The sequence below is a fragment of the Puma concolor genome, chromosome A1 (assembly GCF_028749965.1).
Source record: "Puma concolor isolate L17-30 chromosome A1, mPumCon1.1.hap2, whole genome shotgun sequence".
In the NCBI taxonomy this organism is placed as follows: Eukaryota; Metazoa; Chordata; class Mammalia; order Carnivora; family Felidae; genus Puma; species Puma concolor.
This window is the reverse complement of record NC_141667.1, coordinates 215,155,567-215,179,356: the sequence shown is the minus strand read 5'-3', so window position 1 is coordinate 215,179,356 and position 23,790 is coordinate 215,155,567. Positions and strand designations below refer to the sequence as shown.

General features: G+C 41.4%; 1 protein-coding gene across 8 annotated transcripts in view; it reads left to right on the top strand.

Moving 5' to 3' along the window:
- Positions 1–23,790, top strand: part of ENOX1 (ecto-NOX disulfide-thiol exchanger 1) — a 585,762-nt gene that overhangs the window by 169,877 nt on the left and 392,095 nt on the right. For all 8 annotated transcript variants that reach the window (XM_086711591.1, XM_086711599.1, XM_086711581.1 and 5 more), the window contains one exon: positions 2,363–2,495. The gene's annotated coding sequence lies outside the window, so the exon portion shown is untranslated. The remainder of the gene's footprint in view (positions 1–2,362; positions 2,496–23,790) is intronic.

The following is a 23,790-nucleotide window of genomic DNA, read 5'->3' as shown; positions in this document are numbered from 1 at the left end:
ACGTTGAAAAACAAAAACACATTTTTTGACTTTCATAATGGCAGATACTTTTTTTCTTAATGAAGTCTTTTGATGTTGCTGTAAATGATAAAATTTTTCAGAAAGCAAACGGGTAATATGTTTCAAAATAGTATTTAACAATTTCTGTTAAAGGTATTTATCCTAAGGATGGAATGAGAAAAATATAAGAGGAAACATCTATAGCCATTTCCACAATAGCTTTATTTATAAAAATGAAACATCAGAAACAAAGTTCCCAACATTGAGAGATCATTTAACTGATAATGATACATAAGAAATACATTGTAGCCAAATATAAAAGGCAAGGCTGTTTTTCTTTCTCTGGAAAACTATATGAGGAGTTTGGTGGATGAAATAGCAATTTTCAGAACTCTTCAACTCACGTAAACACAAATACACACAAATATACACACTCAAAATCACATTAAAAATATCTATATCTAAATAGTTTGAGACACTAAAGTGTTAGCAGAATTTATCTCATTTTTTCTGTGTATTTTTTAAAACTTTTTTGTTTTACCTTTTGTATTTTTTTTTATTTAAAAAAATTTTTTTTTTAACGTTTATTTATTTTTGAGACAGAGACACAGCATGAACGGGGGAGGGGCAGAGAGAGAGGGAGACACAGAATCGGAAGCAAGCTCCAGGCTCTGAGCCATCAGCCCAGAGCCCGACGCGGGGCTCGAACTCGCGGACCGCGAGATCGTGACCTGAGCTGAAGTCGGGCGCTTAACCGACTGAGCCACCCAGGCGCCCCACCTTTTGTATTTTCTAAAACACGCAAAGAAGCACAAGTAGATATGACCTTGTAATACTTGAAGAAAATAATAAAGCGGAAGTAAACAAAAATGCCCAGAAAGTATTTTTGTGTATTTCTTTTAGTTATTCCCCTTCCCCCAGCAATATTCAGGTTTTTTAGTTAATTTGGGAGAAAAAGAAGAGCGGAAGAGAAATATGAATAAACCATGTATTTGTTTAGTTTAATGGTGTTACATGATAACTTTGAAAGATATGAATCTTTTTATTACAAAGAACTTCTCTTACCTATGAGCAGAATTATTTCCGGTCCTCCTTCAATAGTTATTTTCATTTGTAGACTATATGATTGTGATATAATTTGAGGTATTTCCTAGTATATTGAAAGAAACTAAAAAGTGGTATATTCCAAAGTTAAAAATGGTTTTCATAATTAATTAGGCCAGGGATGGTTCCGGGTTTTACGGAGGTTCAAAGTTATATAGTTTTTGAGTCTGCCTTTAAGAAAAAGAACAAAGACTTGAATAGCATGTTAGCTGCTGGTCCCTGTAAGGGCATGTGGAAATGGAGGGTTCTAGCACTTAGATTCCTTTTACTTCATGTAAAATTCACCTGTTTATGCCCTGTTTCCCTTTTGGGGGGAATTATTTCTCAGTATTATTAAATTACGATAACACGCCTATTTGTTACTAATACGATTTAACTATGCCTTATGAAAAGATTCATTAAAATACAAAGAAAAAGAGTATGTATTTAAGTCTCATTGTGGAAGGTTATTAAACTTATTGATGATGCTTTAAGGCCCTATCCGTAAAATAATTGGATTTATTTATTCCTCTTATTTCAAAGAAAGTAAGTAATGCATCCCACAAATAAGTATTTGATTAATAGTATTTATTTCCTTATTCTAGAAGTAGCCTTGCACTTACGGAAACGATACCCCCTCCGTGAATTCTAAAATCTGGCTCCAAATATATTCAGATTTTACACCAGAGTTTCTCAAACTGTAATGTCCATTCGACATTCAGTTCATGCGGGGGATCTTGTTACATGCAGGCTCTGATTCAGTAGTTCTGGAGTAGGGTCCAGCATCCTGCTTGTTTAGCACGCTCCATGTGATGGCTCCATTGCTGTTCTGCAGACCATACTTGGCAAATGTATAGCGAGGCTCTACACCTGCTATCCTGTCCCCAGCATCCCCTCCTCAGAAGCTGCCCTCCACATATAAGGTGCAGGGGAATGTGCCAGTCTAGTGGTTCTTAGGTACAGCTGATGGATACGTAGCCATGAATCTAAATGTAGGACCTGGATTGCTTGAAGCAAGTGACACAACCGAGGACAGTGAGCGAGTGGAGGAATAAGAGCCAGAAAGTGAGCACAGGTGCCGAGGAAGAAACCACACTGCTTTGAGGAAGTGTTTATGAGTACATGAGACAGGCAGACAGCTTCCATTTCCAGCCTGCCTTCAGAAGCACGGGTGAAGCAGTTAAGTGCGATGTTCCTGCAGGAATTTAAGAACCTACAAAAAGAGACGACTCAGAATTGTTCCACCCTGGTCACACGCACGTGGTTTCTTCCGTTTCAGGGTTTAGGGCATGCTGTGCGTAGCGACAGCCGTTCCAGCCGGCAGCCCGCCCCACCTGTGACCTGTGGCCTCTTCTGGGAACTGTCCTCAGGAGCTGACCGTGTCCAGTGTTTCCCAGGTTCCTCGCACCAAGGTAAAGAGTCTTTCCGTAGTGATTTTGACATTGCACTCGCTGTGCTGTGAAGCTAAGTGCAAATGCTCGGTGGGGCAGTGCGGGGGCATAGGGCTCTGAACAGGCTGCTTTCCGGTGAACACTACTCCAGTGATCATAGAGATAGGACTTGTTACCCTCAGGGTAAACTAAGAAAAGCATAAGGTGCCCTGTTGCTCCTGCTTTTGATATTTTTGCATCCCTAGGAGAGAGCTGATCCATGTATATGTTTATGTATATTGGTTATATATATATAAAACACCAAAAGTTTCTTCGAGTTGGAATACTGTAGATACCTCATATAAGTGGAATCATGGAGTATTTGTCTTTCTGTGAGTGGTTCATTTCACTCAGCATTATGTCCTCGGGTTTTATCCGTGTCGTAGCGTGATTCAGGATTTCCTTTTTTATGGCTTGGTAACATTCCCTGGTATGTATACACCACATTTTCTCCGTTCATTCATCTGTGGCTAGAAGTATAGTTGTTTTTGCCTTTTGGCTATTGTGAGTAATGCCGCTGTGAATACGGGTGTGCAGATGTCTCTCTGAGATCCTGATTTCAGTTGCTCTGGATGCATACCGAGAAATGGAATTGTTTGGTCTCAAATGGTAGTTCTATTTTTAATCTTTTGAGGAACCTCCATCATGTTTTTTTCAGAAGATGCACCATTTTACAATCATTTATAGTAACACTCACTGTCTTCTGTTTGTTTGGTTTTATAATGGCCCTCCTAACAGGTGTGGGGCGATATGCTTTAAATATAATACTCTCATACTAGTAACTTACAAGAGTATGAGTGTAATCCATTGGGTTACATCTGTATTTTCACTTCTAACATTTTCTACTACTGCTTTTAAAAAAAAATTAATGTTTATTTATTTTTGAGAGAAAGAGAGTGGGGGAGAGAGAGAGCAGGGAAGGGGCAGAAAGGGAGACACAGAATCTGAAGCAGGCTCCAGGCTCTGAGCTCTCAGCGCTGAGCCCAATGCGGGACTTGAACTTTTGAACCACGAGATCATGACCTGAGCTGATGTCAGATGCTCAACCAACTGAGCCACCCAGGCACCACTAACATTTTCTGCTACTGTTAACTGGTTTGCTCACTGTGTGATTTACTTCATTTGCCCTTCTGGCTGTAATACACACCACTTTACTCAAAATGAGCCTGCATGGGACATCAGTTGATTCTCTGTGTTTCACAGAAATCAACTTGGAGTAGTTGAAATGGGTTTTCTTCGTCTTGCCTTCCCATGGTCGCCCTTGGCCAACTCTCCCTATGAAACAAATTACCAAGAATTCTTTAATAACAGAGCATTAACACTCATTGATGGCTCTTGACAGTGATTGACTGGATAGGAATGACTTAAAAAATGGCAGAATTGGCAAAAAAGAAAAGCAAGCGTCCCCTCCGAATGTGACATCAGAATCTTGGGGATCATTTAGGGAATCTGTTTACGAGGCCAGTGCGTGAGGCTGAGAAGCAAGATGACTCTGCTGGAATTCATGAAGAAGAACGAGGTACCCCCCAGGGGCAAGCCCAGGCCTCTGGCCAAAGCTCCCAACTGCTGAGAGGTTTACTTGTTTTGTGCACTGTGCAAAGAAATTGGTGAAGTCACACTGTGTGGTTGCTGGCACTGCTGTGCAAAGTGACTTCACACAAGTAGCATTGCTAAGCATGCATTAGAAATAATGATTTGAGATTGAACTGGCTCTGTGGAAATAACCTGAATTACATGCTGCAACACTGTTTTGCCCAAGGGGCTAAAATCACTGACTTAAGATATTTAAAATGTCAGAAACGTATATTCTTAATAAGCTTGGAAAGTCTGCCATACTTCAGGGAGTATCATAGGTCTTCATCATCATCTAAGTAGACCTTTGAGACCACATGGGTTGTGACTTGATTTCTTTCATTATGAATAAATCCAAAATGACTGATGCATTCCGACATCCGGACAGGGCTGAACCAGATGTGTGACCGAGTCATTGTTGCAAGTTCCTTGCTTCAAATCCTTCAGTGTACGTTTAGCATCGTGCATTTAAACACTTAGACTGAAGGATTACTCTTCTTAAGTATGGTAATTCTTGATGCCTCGCTGATGGATTGGTGGATGCACGTGCATGTCTGGGTGGACAGAGCTGGGTTAAGGAATGGCAGCTTCCCCGGGCACCACCGTATGCCAGTGGAGTATCCTTAGTATCAATGGCAAATATGGCATCTGCTAACTCAGGTTTCCACATGTAACACTTAGGCGATTGATAATACGACATTTGTTCCAGCTCCCTCACAGGGGTGGGCACGAGATACCAGTAAGAATTGTTGCCATTGTTGAACTATCCCTGATGAATATTTTCCTAACAATAACAAAAAATTCTTGGCACTGAGGAATTTCTCTATTGAATATTTTGCATAGTGTTATGGCAAGCCACACCACTACCCTGATTTAGAATCGCTTGAATTTGGCAGTTCATACTTGAAATTCTTAAACCGAGTAGCAGTTTATATAGGTCCGTTTACTGGAAATGAGTGGTTTCTTTTTTTAAATGTATTTATTTTATTGACATATGATTGACATACAACATTACATGAGTTTCAGGAATACAACTTAGTGATTCGATATGTATATATATATTGGAAAACAATTATCATAATAAGTCTGGTTATCATCCATTACCATACACGTTACAAACTTTTTTTTCTTGTGGTGAAAACTTTTAAGAAATACTCTCTTAGCTACTTCCAAATATATATTACAGTATTATTAATTACAGTCACAATACTGTACACTTATTTTGAATCTCTATTTCTGAGGATTTTGTTTGGTAAATCATAAAAGAAAACTGAACAGAAAAAAGGACCACAGAAAACTGGAAAATGTTTTGACAAAAAAAAAAAAGTGTGAAAGTAAACAAACAAAAGAACTTTGAAATCCATTTTTTAACTTTGTAACTGTATCTGTGTAAGTTATCACTTCCCGGGGGAGTATAAGTAACTAATTCTGTCCAGTAATGAGATACCAAATAGTTGTGAAATGAAAGAGGTTGAAGCATGTGAAAGTGATATGTTCATTCACGTACATGAACTAATAACTCTGTTAACTCACCATAAATAGATACACACTTTTGTTAATACAAAATAACTTTCCTCCAGTTCCACTTAATAAATGTTTGGTAAAAACTTAAAAAATAACAGTTTGAATCGTTACTGAATCTTTAGCTTTTCTGGGGGCACTCACATGATTCAGTCTCTGTTAAATTGCTCACCACACACACACACACACACACACACACACACACACACACACACACACACAGTTGATATACAGCACAAGAAAAGTACTCACATGCATGTGAGGTAGGTCCCAGTTTGAGAAAGCTAGAATCCATTTATCACCTGCAAATTTCACCAGAAAAAATTACATAAATGTCAAGAGCACATTGCCTTTATAATATCACATGGGAGAAATATCTGGACTCTGTCCTGATGGCCAGGGCAGATGGTTGATATCATGTGCTAAGAATGGGCACTATGCAGTTCTCAGCATTTGGAGCTCTGCCATGTAAATTTGAAGTGGGTCAAAGTGAAATGCTGGGATTTTCATATACTTATCAGAGGGTGTAAAATTTCAAAACTAGGGGCGTCATAGAAAGTTAATTCCTGAGGAAACAATCCTATTAGTAAAGATATGTTTGAGCCAGAGACTCTAATTTTTCTGGCTCTACCCTGGATGAACAGGAGATAGGAAAAATCTTACAGAAATGAAGTCCCTAAGAGTATGATGGAGTAATGTTTTTCTGTGTTTGTAATGGTCATTTTTAGTATTTGTGTCAATGCACCTTACATTAATCCATAATAACGCAATAGCTATCACTTTTTAATGCTATTATGTGTGTTAGCTTTAATGAGAGCCTGCAAAGAGATGAAAATAGAAGGATTCCATGATGTGGTTTATGTTATAAATAAGAGCTTTTTTTTTTTCAGATGCAAGTATAGAGTTATACGGGTGGAAATAATCATGCTTGGTGATTGCTTTGCCTTTTAGATGTGAACCTTAGGCTCTCATGTCCTCTAGAGGTTTGTCATCATTAGATGAGAAGCAGCAGCATTGGAAGGGTGGTGATGCTGCTTCTAGAAAGTGAATTGCGCAGCCACACTAACATAACTAAAACCCAGTGTGTATTCATTATAATGGAAATGCAAACTATTTATAAAAATATAAATAACGCAGAAGTGACTCTTTTATTAAATTAGAACCACTGGGTGGAGGAAATTTATGAAAATAATAAGGCACTTTTAGGCTGTCAAACTGTTCAGCCACAAATGAGTTATTGCAAGCATAGTGAGTGTCTTACTCAAGGGTTAAAGAAAAAAAGAAAACTTTGTTCACAGATGTGCACAAATACACAGCGAGGGATGGTGACCACGTGCTTTGCTGAGCCCTAAGAGGAACAGTATCTGTACGTATCAACCTGATCGTATGAAAGACAAAGAGACTGGGCACCATGAAAGATCAAAGACTGGCCCATGAATGGGAACTGGGTGCTTGCATTTCCTGAGTGCCCGCTCTGTGACAGCACTCTGCTGGGCACGCAGTGCCCGTTGTAGGTTGAGAACAACCGAGAGTGTTGCATAGCCGAGTACCGGGCACAGATTAGAAGGGGTGGTTGCAAACCTTTTGGAAATTCCAGGGATAAAGGGAGGTGGCGAACCGACAGTAGGGACAGAGAAGAGGCCCGACAAGAAGAAATAATGAGCCAGTTTGGAGACTCTGCGGATGCTCGGTTGTAGGCCACCTGTGCCTCAGTGGCTGCTAAAGGCAGTTTTATACTTGCCCAAAGTACATTTGCTATAACAGCAGGACTTTAGTTCACACATAGATGGGAAAAACAGGAAAAGATAAGGAAGTCGATTGACATCAGGGGTATTTCTGTCTATGTGTCTGTTGTTCTGTCCATCCATCTACCTGTCCATCTAGCCATCTGTACATGTACCCAATTCAAGAAGGCAGAAGGCAAGTTCTTGGTTAACTTCTGTGATCAGTAGCCCTTAGTTTCTATGCCTCATTGTTTTCTAACTACCACTGTGCCTGTCATGTGGCCCAGGACAATGGCTGATGTTCATAATGATGACCCTAAGTCACCAAAGAAATATTCTGTATGCCCTTTTAAAGAAGGTAGATACAAGTAAAATGTATTCTAGAAAGATTTCGATTCTTTTCATTAGACTGATGATTCCTGGAGGTAAGAAATAATCTCTTTTTCATCTTTATATCCTTCGACACCTAGCACAATGTTTTTCACATAGAAGGTAAAATATTTGTGACACTGAATAGAATAGAAATAATTTAAGTTTTGTAGGAAAAAAAATTGCATTATTTAAAATCCAGTATTCCTATTATCAGGGTACTCAACCAGAAATGGTATATCGTTCTAACCATACTCCTACCCATTCTCAACCCTCAAAATAAGATGATGTTTTCATGTACTGAATTAAGGACTCAGTTATAGAAGTGTCTTTGGTAATGAAAAGGATATGTTTCTATGAAGTTTTTCAGGAACATTGAACAGAGGAAGATATTGTAATGGTGGGGTCGCACGAAGGAGTTATTCTCTACCTTTCTGCATCAGAGGTGCCAGGCAGAGGCTCTCCTAGTCTTGCCTTTGCCTACAGGGTTCTCAGCTCAGTGACTTAGAAGCTGCTGGCCTTAAACCCATGCAGTACCCTAAGCTCAAGGTGGGATTTAGCCAGATCAAAGTTAGGGGTGAGGGCTGCAGATCTTTTATAAGACGCCTCTACCTGAATTTCTACCCAAGCCTAACATGCATCCTTGAAGAGACCAGATTATCCTTCATGAGAATCTACATCACATGGTAGAAAGAGCAGTAGGGTTTTTTGTTTGTTTGTTTGTTTGTTTGTTTATTATGGGGGGCAGAGAGAGAGAGAGAATGAGTGGGGGAGAGGCAGAGAGAGAGAGAGGGACAGAGGATTTGAAGCAAGCTCAGGACTGACAGGAGAGAGCCCAGTGTGGGGCTCAAACTTGTGAACTGTGAGATTGTGCCTGAGCTGAGTCAGACGCTGAACCAACCGAGCCCTGCGGGTGCCCCAAGAGCAGTAGGTTTTTGAGTCCATGAACTAGGATGTCAGTGACCACATTTGCTCTCGCTGGTGGCAAGCACAAAGTTGTGATCTTCCCTACAGAATTATTGGTCAGATCATATGAAAGAGTATGTTTGGTGGGTTTGAGAGATTTTAAAGCGCTATACACACATTAGTCCCCTCTGTGACCAGAGGATATATTAACTTATTACCAGCAATATTGGTAAGGAAGATCATAAAGAACATTTTACTAATAAGTTATATATAGTCACAGATTAGTTATTTAGAATATATTGATAACTCCAACATAAGGAAAAAGAGGTGTTTTTTTTTTTTTTATAAGAGGGGAACTTTGCACAGTTGGTCCAATACCTTGACTTTATTATCCTTGTTACAAACTGTCCCATAGTCACAACAGAAATCTGCCCGCCTCCCTGGCATTCAGGAAGTTCACCAACACTCGAGTATTTACACTTAAACCTAGCTAAGATCCTACTAACACTTTTAAGTGGGTTAGCACAGTGTTCCCTTTCTAATAGCAGTGTTTTTACTTACCGCAGAGCTATCCTTGGTGTAAGAGAGAGAAAAGCATTTTTCTTCTATAGCTCCTTGTCAGCTTGGGGTTTCTATCCGAATTCCTATTGAACTACTCCTAGAACCCTAAACAAACAAAACAGTTTCACATTCTTTTTTTTTAATTTTTTTTCAACGTTTATTTATTTTTGGGACAGAGAGAGACAGAGCATGAACGGGGGAGGGGCAGAGAGAGAGGGAGACACAGAATCGGAAACAGGCTCCAGGCTCTGAGCCATCAGCCCAGAGCCCGACGCGGGGCTCGAACTCACGGACCGCGAGATCGTGACCTGGCTGAAGTCGGACGCTTAACCGACTGTGCCACCCAGGCGCCCCAACAGTTTCACATTCTAAATAGTGTGTTTTAAAGGGGCTCAAGCCTTTTCCTACAATTTTATACATGGCACACCATGTCACCTGCAGCTTAACAACTTGTTTGAACAAGTTACAATAAAAATGAAAAACAGCTGCATCATGCTTTTTTGCAATTTACCATTTGCCTTTTGTCCGTTGGAAGTCTTTCCAGAGATGAAGGTTCCCTGGCAATGCCTGTATCTTCTGCTCATGAACCGTGCGGGTGGAGTGGATGAAGCAGGCTCAGGGACACGGCCAGGCTTTTTTCACCCACAAATGTGTTTTTAGCAGTTCTGAAAATAGTGTTTTGGGGTTTTGGTGCTCTTTCAATCTGCTTGAGTATAGGAGATACAGTAAAATATTAATTCATTCAACAAATTTTTAGCTCCTGCAACGTGCCAAGCACTACAGGTCATGTGGAGAAAGCACTGAGCAAAATAGACAAAATCTCTGCTTCATGAAGTTTTTTTTTTTGGGGGGGGCATATATTTTTAAGAAGAGAACGCTATGCTAGTCATTTGGCTCCCAGGGGGAAGGATGGCCTAATTATCAGTGTCTAATTTGAGACTATCTGGAGCTAGGAAGAGCTGGGAGAGGTAGCCAATATACAGAATAAATAAATAGACTATGTAACGTGCCAGATGTGATATGTACTTCATAGGATAATAAAGCAGGGAAGGGACAATAGGGAATGTTAGGGGAGGGCTGCGATCATAAATACGGTGATCAGACGGAGCCTTGCGGAGATCGGAGCACTTGGGTCGGGGCCAGAGGAAGTGAGGGAGCAAACGTGCAAATACCTAGGAAAGCGGGTTCCAGGCAGAGGGAAATGAGGTCATGAAGTGAGAAGGCAACCGGCCACGTTGGAAGGGGAAGCACTGAGGCCCATGCGTCCAGACAAGAGTGAGCAGGGCTAGTGAGGGGGCAGGAGATGAAGTGATCGGGACCCACCCTGAGTCAGGCCTGCGGCGCACCGTAAGGATTTGCTCTTTCTCTGACGCCACGTGAGACCCGAGTGGGTCTCGACTCAAAGGGTGATGCGGTGTGACTGCACAGTGTAGCACGACCCAGGCAGCGGCTGTCTCGAGAATAAATGGAATAAGGGCCAGACACTGGGAGATTCTTTAGGAGCTCGTGTAATAGCCCAGGTGAGGGATGGTTGTGGTTTAGACCAGGGTGGTTAGATGTGGCCACATCCTGGAGTTAACTGTGTGCTAGTAACAACATGATTTGCTAGCTGATGGGATGTATCGTGTGACGGGAAGAGGTGAGTCAACGAGGACTCCCAACGCTCCTGGTACAGAAGTCCGTCAGACCCGAGGTTTTGTGCTTTGTTTCAAGGTCAGACTCAGATTCTGTTTCTGCCTGTGTCCCTCCCTAGCTATTTGTTTTCCTTTGGGTAAGGCCAAGTCTTGCCCGTGGATGATAAGCCCCCTGAAGGAAGGGATATGATCTAAGCCTTCATACCATTATATTCCTAGTGCGAAACACAGAGCCTGCCACATAATACTCTGTAAATATTTGTTGACTGAATGTTGTACCTTTCTCTATAGTCTGGTTTCCAAAACTGTGAAGTCTAAATAATAACACTAAGTTTAACAGATAGTTTTTTTAAGTTTATTTATCTTGAGAGAGAGAGAGAGAGAGAGTGTGCGTGTGAACATGTGAGAGCTAGCCAAGCAAGCGGGGAAAGGACAGGGAGAGAGGGAGGGAAAGAGGGAGAGAGAGAATTCCAAGCAAGCTTTGTGGTCAGCTTAGAGTCCACTGCAGGGCTTGAACTCACAAACCCACGAGGCCGAAAACAAGAGCCGGATGCTTAACTGACTGAGCCACCCAGGCGCCCCCAGTTTACAGGTAGTGTTGAAGAATAAGTGAAAAATGCTGTGTCCAAGGTGCATTATACAGTCAATGTACAGGAAGCATTAATACATGGAAGCTATAATTATTATTGTCCATATTCTATGCCATTTAAAATGCCAATAAAATTTTGAACATCCAGAAGGAAGTCTTCCTTCTTCATAGGAGAAAGAAGGGTGGTGGCAAATTTTCACCATTTTCATTAAGACTTTTTCGCTAGGAGCGATATCTTAATGCAGAAATAGAAGACTTCCCTGCATAAAAGCCATAAAATCCGAATTATTTTAACCGCATTGCGCAAATAGAAGGGATTTGTCTTATCCCTAGTATTAAAGTCGTGCAGAAGCAAGAGAAGCATCCCCTAGGAGCTTACCTTCTGCGCATAAATAGTACTTACCATGTTGACTGGTGTTTTACAACGGTGCCTACTCTAGGCGACTGCAGTCGTGTCAAAAGTAGATGAGCAGAGACTGAACAGTTTGAGAGACCATGCACTTCAGTTGTCATGGTAGCCAAGGGCTCCCAAATAGATCCTGTTCCCCTGCCCAGATGTTTAATGTTTGTGATAGCATGCCCTAAATGGTGACAGAGCCAGATGTGAATGTATAATGTCATTTATTTTTATTTATTTATTTTTGTCCTTAACAGTTTAGAAAATCTTTTTAAAGCTCAGAGGTTGAATTTAGCTGAGAGTATGCAAGTGAGGATTCAGTAGAACATCTGTGTTTCTGAAGTCTGTGTTTCCAAGTCGTATATACCCCAATTGCCTTTCCAGATGAACTGATTAATTGCACGCATTCTGAAAAAGAATTCATAGAGCCCATTAATAAGGGCATATCTGGTGATTGAGACTACGGAGCTTAAAACTGTCAATAGGAATCTTTTATTTTCCTGTCTCACGGCTTGGGTATCCATTCAGGCTACGGTAAAGAAGAAAACAGACCCTAATTTGCAAGTAGCTCCCGAAGTTGATTGTTTTAAGAAAAGACCTTGGGGGCACCTGGGTGGCGCAGTCGGTTGGGCGTCCGACTTCAGCCAGGTCACGATCTCGCGGTCCGTGAGTTCGAGCCCCACGTCAGGCTCTGGGCTGATGGCTCAGAGCCTGGAGCCTGTTTCAGATTCTGTGTCTCCCTCTCTCTCTGCCCCTCCCCCGTTCATGCTCTGTCTCTCTCTGTCCCAAAAATAAATAAACGTTGAAAAAAAAAAAATTTAAGAAAAGACCTTGGCTGGAGCGCCTGGGTAGCTCAGCTGGTTGAGTTTCCAACTTCAGCGTAAGTCATGATCTCGTGGTCTGTGGGTTCGAGCCCCGCATCGGGCTCTGTGCTGACAGCTCCGAGCCTGGAGCCTGCTTCGGATTCTGTGTCTCCCTCTTTCTCTGCCCCTCCCCTGCTCATGCTCTGTCTCTGTCTCTCTCTCTCTCAAATAAGTAAACATTATAAAAAATTAAAAAAAAAGGAAAGATCTTTGCCTTGATAATAGCTCTTCAATAAGTGAAATTTTATATGCATATTTTATAAATATATTTGATTTTCACTAGAGTTGTATTTTTATTTTAGACAAGAAAGCTAATGTTAGCCTATATTTTCCTATGAAAATACCTCTGATGAAGGTAAAAAGGTGTAGCCTGCCCTTGCCATTGACCCAATGACCCTATAAAGGAATGTTAACTGAGGGCCATAATACACGTTAAAAAGAGCAGTTCGCTCTTCTCGAGAAAGAAAAATTCTAACGTTCAATTAATCTGTGTGAAGAACAATGAACATAAAAGTCTAATACATGGAAGAAATAAAATATTTATTGCAGTTATATATATATTTTTTCTGGTGACCGGAGGGCAAAAGAAAAGGAGGGAGAGTAAGTTGTTGTTGTTGTTGCTGTTGTTGTTGTTGTTGTTTCAGTAAGGGAATCAGAGTCGGATAATCAGGGAGAAACTGAAGAGGAGGAAACTGTAAATAATGTCCTACTGGGCACTACTCTGTAAGACTCCGTTCTTCTCAGACCTTTGCTCATTTGGGCCCCAGTGTTCCAAGTCACTCAATAGCAACATAAATCCTGTCCCCTAAGTCCCATTCTGACCTGGGAATGCTCCTTTCCCCTGTCTGTGGGTCCAGCCCCAAGAGGGTGGGGTGTCTCAGAGGCATCTGAGGTCCACGTCCCCCACCTATCTGCTCTCCACCCACCTTCCTGATGGATCACCCGAGCTCTTCTTCCGTCCACAGCTCCTTTTGAGACAACTGCCTCAAAAGGAAGTGCCTCTGAGGTAAATCTTTTTTTACCTGCCTTTTGGATCTGCACGGAGTTCACCCTGATGATCTCCCTAAGCGAGAGTTGTCCTTTTAGGACAGTGCAGATTCACAGGAACTTTCTGCAATAGCAGAAACGTTCTGTGTTTGTGCTGCCCGGCGTGGTAGCTGAGAGCCTCTTGGGGCTACTTAGATTTAAATTAAATAAGATGAAATAAAAATAAACATTCAGTTCTTCAGTGACACTACCCACGTTTCGAGTGCTCCATAGCCACATGTGGCTAATGGCCACCATATTGGAGAGTAGCTTTAGAGTTTTAGAGGCAATCCTGGGTCTGGTAGGAATGGGCCGATGCTGGTACCCCACCGTGCTCAGCCCCAGAGAACTCTGCTCTCAGAGGAAAGCCATGGTGCATGCAGACGTACAGCGGCTGCCCATCCCCGCAGCGGTTTCTGTTGAAGGGAAACGGGCACCTCCGTGAACACCACATGTGTGCCATTTCCCAATGAGTAGTGCTTTAATCTTCAGTATGAGATTTGGAGTCAGGCCTGAGTTTGAATGTTGGCTCTACTAATAGATAGGTGTGGGACCATGGGCAGTCATCTAAATCCTCCCAACACTTGTTTCTTCATCTGTAAAATGGACATACTAACCCCCTACTGCCCCAGGCCATGATGAAAATCCAGTGAGATAGGAAACGGAGGGCAGGACAGTGCCTGGCATATCCTAACCGCCTACTATATAAGCCAAAGATAAGATGCTGTGGGTCCTGTGTCAACCTCAGCCCCCTCTTCCTACAACTTAAACAAAAAAAAAACACTAATTAGCCTTTTGAACGAAAGTACTAAATAAACAAAAGGAGGATTCAGGAATTGTTGCTACATTGCCTATCTTTTTCAAACACTTGATGAATAGTGTGTGTGTGTGTGTGTGTGTGTGTGTGTGTGTGTGTGTGTACACAGCTTAATCTATATGCATACTGTTAACACCAGACAGGTGCAATCTAGCTTCTTCTGACATGAGAAGAAGTACATGACCTCTGTCTGTGGACCCAGGCCAGCTGCCATTGTCACCACTGCCATTCCCACTCGCAGACAGTCAAGGAACTGTGCCACACTTCTGGATACTTCATTCCAGGTTGCAAAGAGAGGAGAGATGTCTGAAGGAGCGGATTATGTAGTGCATCTTGGGAGAATTTCCTCTGCCCTCTTTCTCTGCAATGCCACATGCTTTCATCCACCCAAGCACAAATGGGGCATGGTGTGGATGGGGCTCTGTGATAGCGAATAGGTCACGTCAAGGCACAACCACTGGCCGACCTTGTAGAGGACAGGACGACTGGACACCAGTCCAAAAACCCAAGTGGATTCACCCAGCTGAAATGCCAGTTTCAGTGTACTTTTCAACTCGCTCAGCTTCCTCTGTGCAAAATAGGTCATTGATTTGACAATAGGAGGAGAAAGAGTTAAGAAAACTAATATTTACTCAGCATCCTTGCTATGAATTGGGTTTTAAATAGTCCAAGACCGGGGCGCCTGGGTGGCGCAGTCGGTTGAGCGTCCGACTTCAGCCAGGTCACGATCTCGCGGTCCGTGAGTTCGAGCCCCGCGTCGGGCTCTGGGCTGATGGCTCAGAGCCTGGAGCCTGTTTCCGATTCTGTGTCTCCCTCTCTCTCTGCCCCTCCCCCGTTCATGCTCTGTCTCTCTCTGTCCCAAAAATAAATAAACGTTGAAAAAAAAAATAAAAAAAAAAATAAAAAAAAATAAATAGTCCAAGACCTCCTCCTGAGAGAAGGCTGATGAATTGTTTCAGTCGGGGTGGGCAGCAGAATTACAAATCCAAGTGGGTCCTCGTGGGTGAGGTGCCCCCCCGACTCGGATTCCTGCTGAGTGGGGAACACTCTCTGTAGCAGCTCCTCATTTCTCTTCACCTCCCAGGTGAACTTTGCAGGGCTTCTTGTTCTGTTTTATTTTAAGGCTTTCTTTACAGGCAGGGAACCAGGAGAGCAAAGATGGGGAATTTGCAGCTACCCCAGATATGGAAGGGGCCTCCTCCTGCAATCTCAGACTCCCACTCTCCCCACTCACCCAATCCCTGAAGAATTTTCAGACCCCATCAGGAGGTAAGGCTAAGGAATCATTTCTTCATTTTGGTCCCTCGCCCTGGATGTGTGTACTCCTGAGCATGTGTGTTTCCTTGTTGCCAATGAAATAAGTCCACAAAAGCTACAGGAAGATAAATAAACTTCCTGGAAGTCGCTCTAGGACATAGTCTCTATCAGACCCTAGATTGTTACTCTCCTCTAAAATAACTATTAGCAAAAATTTTAGACTAGCAATTCTTGGAATTAGTTGGCTTTTATTCTGTTAATGTATGAAACTCTAGCCAAATATTGTTACTGAATAACTATTATGATAGCTACTGATGTTTTTTGAAAACTTTGATGATACAGAATATTAAATAAAACTTCAGCAGTTTCTGAAATTGTTTTTGTATGATTACCTGGCAAAAAAAATCATTACTAGCAACTTCTGAAGATCGATTTTCAGAATGCTAAATAACCGTTGGCTTCATCAGATCCAAATTTGACTTTAGGAGAGTTTATGATAAACATTAGTGTTTCTAGGACCTGTGCACCTCTGTGCACCACAGAGGAGGCTAGCACTCTGGCAGATATCAATGCATAAATTGACTTAGTTGAATCATGTAGGCTGTCTTTGGCAAAAGTCTTATTAATTTCTTCCTTTTTTTTTCCCCTTCCTTCCTTCCTTCCTTCCTTCCTTCCTTCCTTCCTTCCTTCCTTCCTTCCTTCCTCCCTTCCATAATATATTTCATTTAGATTGTATTTGCAGAAAAATCTAAAACAATAAGTTGCATTCTGATAATCCAACCAAACTAATTTTGTTTAATATAAATCACATACTAATTGATATTGATATCCTAGTAAATACAAAAGTTAATCAAGCATAAATCAAATGACCTCGTTCTTAATGTTTTTTTCCCCCTAGTATTTCTTCTTCCATTCTGTGTCTGTTTTTATTTTAAAAAGTACAACGATAGTTTTATTTTAAAGCATCTATGAATAAGACCACATGAGTGTTCCCATAAATTGATCACACATTTTTTTTTTTACCCATCCCCAACGCTCAAGATTTTAAATTACTGCATGTACTGAGTTATGTTTTAAAGACCGAGTGTTTCAGGAAAACATTGATTAGCTGACCTCCAGTAACAAAAGTCTTGAATTCAGAAGTCACTATGTTTATTATTATTTTTTTTTTGATGCTTATTTATTTATCTTTGAGAGAGAAAGAGAGAGCACAGCAGGGGAGGGGCTGAGCGAGAGGGAGACAGAGAATCCAAAGCAGGCTCCAGGCTCTGAGCTGTCAGCACAGAGCCCGACGTGGGGCTCAAACTTACTAACTGCCGGATTGGTACACTTTCTTGAAGTCCTCGCACATTTTATATCCAGTCGAAAAGATGTTCAAGTCACATTTTTTGCCACCAAGATAAATGACTACAAACTTACCGACCATACACCATAAAAAATGTATACGAGAGTGTTGTGGCAATTAGGAGTAATTAGCCTTCTCGAAGCAGCTCCAAGAAGCTGTTTGAAGTGGTCTGAAGGCCAATCCTGTAGTCCCCTCCACTGGGAGCCAGGTGTAGGGGCGGCTGCTGAGGGAAGGTGCCTCTGGGCAGATGGGCAGGTGATGGGGAAGGCTTCAAAGCCTAAGCTGGTCTTTTGACTTCAAAGATTCCCTTGGAACAGTTACCTCAAACTTTTATTAGCACAAACCATGATTATCACATAATCCTTTGGCAAGATTCGTGGGTGGAACCTGTTAGATGTGCCTTTAAGGTTGAGAGGAGACACAGGTGGGAGGGAACGAGAGACACATCTCCTCAGGACCCCGGATTTGGTCAGAGTTTGCTCACTCCCTTCCCCAGTGCTCTTTTTAGAATTTTAATGAAATATTTCGTACATACAATCAAAAATACATTCTCTCTGTCCCAAAAATAAATAAAAAATGTTGAAAAAAAATTAAAAAAAAAAAAAAAGGGGCGCCTGGGTGGCGCAGTCGGTTAAGCGTCCGACTTCAGCCAGGTCACGCTCTCGCGGTTCGTGAGTTCGAGCCCCGCGTCAGGCTCTGGGCTGATGGCTCGGAGCCTGGAGCCTGTTTCCGATTCTGTGTCTCCCTCTCTCTCTGCCCCTCCCCCGTTCATGCTCTGTCTCTCTCTGTCCCAAAAATAAATAAAAAATGTTGAAGAAAAAAAAAAAATTAAAAAAAATACATAACATATATTTACATTATGAAAAAAGAATGAAACAGTATTTGTGTGTGTGCCACTCAGCTGAAGAAATGGAATATCAGCAAGAAATCGAACACCTCCTATGTCCCCTTCACCACTCTTCCTCTCGCCTCTCTCTCCCATCAGAACAGTCTTTTGTGATGACAATGTTCTGTCTTAGGGTTTTGCTACACATGCATGCATCTGTACACAACAGATTATGTTACATAAGTTTATATTGAGTCATACTCTATTTTGTTTTTCTTTAACTCATTATTTTTCTGAGATGTATCCACGTTGATTAGCGTAGCTACAATTCATTAATTTTCACTGCTGTGAAATAGTCTGTTGTATGACTATTCCAAAAGTTTTTGATCTTTTGATGGACTTCATTTGAGTTCCTCATAGTTGGATTTTCTTTCTTTGCTTCTTTTTTCCTTTTTTTTTTTTTTTTTTTTGCTTTTACAAACAATGATGCTGCTAAGACCTTTGACCTTTCTCAAGTCAGATTCATATGTGTAAGTGTTCCTCTGGGAAATAGACTTAATCGATTGAAATGATTAGTCAGTGGCTATGTGCATCTTCAAATGTAATGCCAAATTGTTCTCTAAAGTGGTTGTACAAATTTAAATTCCCAGTAGTTGTCAGTGCTCTGCATTCTTGTCAGCATCTGGAAACTACAGGTTTTCTAATCCCTTCCACCTCGCCAATCTTGGGTATTAACTGGTATCTCATGGTTTGCATTTATATTTCTCTAGTTACTATTTGAGCATCTGTTCTTACGTTTAATGGTAATTTGTGTTTCTTCCTCTTTGAAATGTCTGCTTGAATTTGTGTTTCTTCCTCCTCGACTGTCTGTTTCCGACATTTGCCTGTTTCTCTGTTGGGTTATTTATCTTTTGATCAAGAGGCATTCTCTTTATATCCCAAACTAACGATCTTTGTGGGTTTTACCTTCACCAAGTTTGTGTGTTAACCCTTCACTTTCTTTAGGGTACCTTTGGATAAAGAAACTTTTGATTATGATGTATTTCTTGTCATTTTCTATCGTCCGTGTCTCATAACCTCACTTCCACATGTTCCGTGTTCTTTGCCACATTGCACTACAATCTGGCTTGGTCCCTCAAGTCTGTCTTCTGGGTTTTTCCTTCTGGTTGTGTTCTCATTTGTGGCGTCAAGTATCCCTGAGTTTTTAATGTCAAAAATTTTCATTTTAATCTCCAAAAACCGTCTATTTTTACGTCTGATGGAATGTCTTTTGATAGTATTTTTTTTTTTTTTTTTTTTTTTTTTTTGCTCCTGAGAAATGTTTTCTTTTTTATGTCTTTAGACATTTGGAACATAACTCTTTTTTTTTTTTAATTTTTTTTTTCAACGTTTATTTATTTTTGGGACAGAGAGAGACAGAGCATGAACGGGGGAGGGGCAGAGAGAGAGGGAGACACAGAATCGGAAACAGGCTCCAGGCTCTGAGCCATCAGCCCAGAGCCCGACGCGGGGCTCGAACTCACGGACCGTGAGATCGTGACCTGGCTGAAGTCGGACGCTTAACCGACTGCGCCACCCAGGCGCCCCTGGAACATAACTCTTTTACGTTCCATGTGAGATAATGCTAACATTTGAGGCCATTGAGGTTTTAAACCTCTGATTTAACGGTGCTTCTGACTGGTGCCTGTGCTGGCTTGGGTCCTTATCTTCATTTTGTAATAGTTGATTATGGGCTCATATTTGGCAGACCTTAATCTGTGGGAACGATGAGGAATGATATTAAGTGCTATGGAATGAATTATGTGCCCCCCATTCACGTGTTTAAGTTCTAACTCCCAGTGTGACTATACCTGGAGATAGGATCTTTAGGAGGTAGTTAAGTCTCCTTGGTATTAAAGGTAGGACCCTAACCAGATAGGACTGTAGCCTTATAAAAAGGAAGGAGAGATCTCTGTCTCTCTCCTCACCATGTGATGACACAATGAAATGGCCGCTGTCTGCAAACCAGGAAGAGACTCCTCACCAGAACCTGACCATCCTGACATCCTGATCTCAGATTTCCAGATTCTAGACCTGTGAGAATATGAATTTTCGTTGTTTAAGCCACCCAGTCTGGGGTACTTGTGTTATGGCAGCCTGAGATGACTAAAGCATTAATGATGCTGGTTTTTCTCCAGAACAGACTTGCCTGTTCTTCAGCTGGGCATCAGAGAGTGCTTTAGGACAGCTTTTATTTAGTTATTTGGCCTGCGGTTTTCCCGACAGCCGAAGTAGTCCAAATTTGAACACCACACCCATGTGAGAGCTAGTCTCTTGGTATAGATTTTAAGGGAAGACTATTATTTATTATATCCATGATTACATTTTTTACCCCGGGAACAGGTAGGACAGGTAGACTTTCTATCTGTTTCCTCTGAGACAGGCTGTTAGCTTCCAGTGCTCACACACACTGAGAGCGAGGTTTCTTCAAGTACAAGTTGAATTTAGGAGTCTCTGGGTTAATAGCCCTCTTTTTCTCCCATTAATATATAAACTCTGGGTGCCTGGTTTATTCAGTTGTCCTCAGGGAAGCTTTAGCTTCAGGGTTTTCTTACCATTATGATTTTAGTTTGTGGGTCCCAGTTTTTGTTAGCTTCCCTTGTTTTCTAGAGAACTCTGCCATGTGTTTATATGTAAGCTAGTTATAATTTATCCAACATGTAGGTGTTTTTGATAGGGTAGCTTTCCTGAATATTTAGTCCAACAACAGTTGGAAATACAAGTCTGACACAGTGCTTTTTGCCTCTAAAATACCACTTTCGGGGCGCCTGGGTGGCGCAGTCGGTTAAGCGTCCGACTTCAGCCAGGTCACGATCTCGGTCCATGAGTTCGAGCCCCGCATCAGGCTCTGGGCTGATGGCTTAGAGCCTGGAGCCTGTTTCCGATTCTGTGTCTCCCTCTCTCTCTGCCCCTCCCCCGTTCATGCTCTGTCTCTCTCTGTCCCAAAAATAAATAAACGTTGAAAAAAAATAAAATGCCACTTTCTCTTCACATATTGGGCAAGTGCACGATGTTAAGATACACTGAGACTTTAGTATTAGAAACAACCGTGTTTAAATCTCATTTGTTGGTTTTAAGATTTTACAATGTGTGTCTGGGGCTGAGCTAGAGTGAGCAAGACCCTCCATCCACACATCTGCATCACTAGAGTAGCCCTGTTTTTATCACGTACTTGTTCAAGATTCTGATTAGCATTTCCACTGTAGGAACAAAATCTCAAAACAGGCACCATCAGTCTGTTGGGCCGATGAGGAAACTATAGCTCAGAAACCCTAGGAAAGGGGGACAAATAAGACTTTCAGCCTCAAATTTTCCACTTTCTCTACACTGGAGTGCTAGCTCCTTTTCTGCAGGTTGTACTGGTCCCCATTACAGCTTTGTATTTTGATCTTATTTTTTTAAGTGTAGTGTGGATTTCTCAGCCATACTCACAAGAGAGGAAGGAAGATAAGGTGTAAACATTACAGAGTGTGATTACTAATTGCCAGGGTGTGAATAAAAGAAATGCAGATCTAGAGGGGTAATGTGACTTTTTTTTTTTAATCTGATAGTGAACAAATGAGCTAAGATTGTGATCCAGATTTTTCCACTGCAAATCCACTCATTTATACATGTTGTTTTTTTTTTTTTAATTTTTTTTTTAACGTTTATTTATTTTTGGGACAGAGAGAGACAGAGCATGAACGGGGGAGGAGCAGAGAGAGAGGGAGACACAGAATCGGAAACAGGCTCCAGGCTCTGAGCCATCAGCCCAGAGCCTGACGCGGGGCTCGAACTCCCGGACCGCGAGATCGTGACCTGGCTGAAGTCGGACGCTTAACCGACTGCGCCACCCAGGCACCCCAATACATGTTGTTTTAATGAGATAATATTAAATCTGTCTTTAAGGTATGTCAAAAATTTTTTTAAGAGTGCACGCTTCAACTTTATCACATCAGTGTGAAAAAGTAAAATGAACTAATTTACTTAAATTAATAGAAACATACATAATCTTCATTGAGATTTTTTTTTCCCCAGGAGCCAATTAGAAATGAAATATTTTGTTTATCTTGTCCCATTTTACTTCAGAAACGTAATTTGAGCTTCTGTTTCCATTGCTTTATCAGAAAGGCAGATTAACTTAAAAAGCATCCTCTGTTCTCAACTGTGTCTTTCTCATTGTAGATTTAAAAGGGAAAATGCACAGAAGTTAATGGAATCAGAGGCTAGTCCCTGAAACCATTTCCACATGGTCAGTCTAAATCATTATTTCTAGTGTTTATGGCTTCTAAAATGAAGTATAGCTTCTAAACTGACAATTAAAGAATAGCGTGTATTTTTTTTTTTAATTTTGAATTAAATCGTTACCCAGATAAATATAACAACATATGTTTAAAAATGAAGAAAATGGCTACAGAACTTTGGGAGGCTTTGCTTTGAGTCTAATGGTTCCAATTATAGATTGGAACATCAAGTCAAGATGAGCTATACTGCCAGTGCATTAGGCAGTTCTTTCTAGAAGTGTGAGGTTTTTGTACATCTGGGGAAAAAATACTGATAGATTATCCTAGCCATCATAAAGAATGGAATTGACAGGTAAGTATTCTGCAGGTAAAAAGCCATTCTCACCCTGTCACTCAGGGATATGAGTCAGCAATATAGGGCTGTTATCCAAAAGGAGAACACCATCTGGGGTTGCATCAACCATAATGTAACACACAAGAATCATAAAATAATCCACTCACAGTGTTCAGCGTGGATAAAGCCCATATTTGAGTCTAATTTTCATCTCCATATTTGCAAGATAATATTAGGAAATTGGAGGTGGGCAAGAGTAAAGAAACGAAATGATTTGAAAGCACAAAAACTTTCTTGGCCGAAAGCTGGAAGTGGAATTCTTTATAACTGAGAAGGGAGAGCAAAGGGGTGGCATGGGGGTGGTTTTGAGTCACTCTTCATCTGTAGCAGAATTGGGACTGATAGGGGCCTCTTGTCCTAAGCGTGCCTTTCAGGGTGAAGTTCTTAACTAGAAGCAATGGCCATGATGCCAGGGCTGGTTGTTCTAGTAGCAGTTCTCAAACCTAGCGCCTACTCCTTGAAAGTATAGGAGGATGTTGTCTTAGTGGGTTAATTCTCACAGTAATTCCAAAGTCAAATATGAGCCAAAACTAGGAGAAAGATAGAGCCTTATCTTCATGCTAGTGGTCACGAGAAGGCAAGACCTGTCCCTGCTGTTTGTTGAGAGTGAGGGCCGGGCTAGGCATTGTGGAGAAAGAAATGGAGAGGTCCCAGCCTTTAAGGAGCTCACTCTCAAGAGATTGCCAACACAGTTGATTAGTATTGAAAGATATGTAGGAGCTTGCCAGTTAGACAGGTGCTAAGAGACCATTATTCAGAGTGAAGATTAAGTATCATGTTTGCATGGAATGCTGGGTGGGCACCAAGTTTGGACAGAGGGCAGAGATTAAAATTGGATGGTTAGGTGGGTGTCACAATATGAAGGCACTTTACCGGATAAATAAACTTATTGTCACTCTGTTGTCAACAGTGAGCCATGTGACTTGAGACGATCATATTTTTTTCTTATACGGATCTTCTGGGGACAGTTTGAAGTCTGACATTGCCCAACTTAGAGTTGGGGGAGGCAGTGGCCTGAGGAGACACAGGAAGACCCGCAAAGACTCATAATGCATTTCCTTCTTGGAGAGTACCCATGGAGATAAGAACAGATGGGGTGGAAGGGCCGTAAAGAATTTAGGAGGAAGAATCAATAGGTCTTGGAAAGTTATATGGCAGAGTGGTAATCGAGAGAATTGATGGTGTTAGTATCTTACCGTTGCTGTGACAAATTA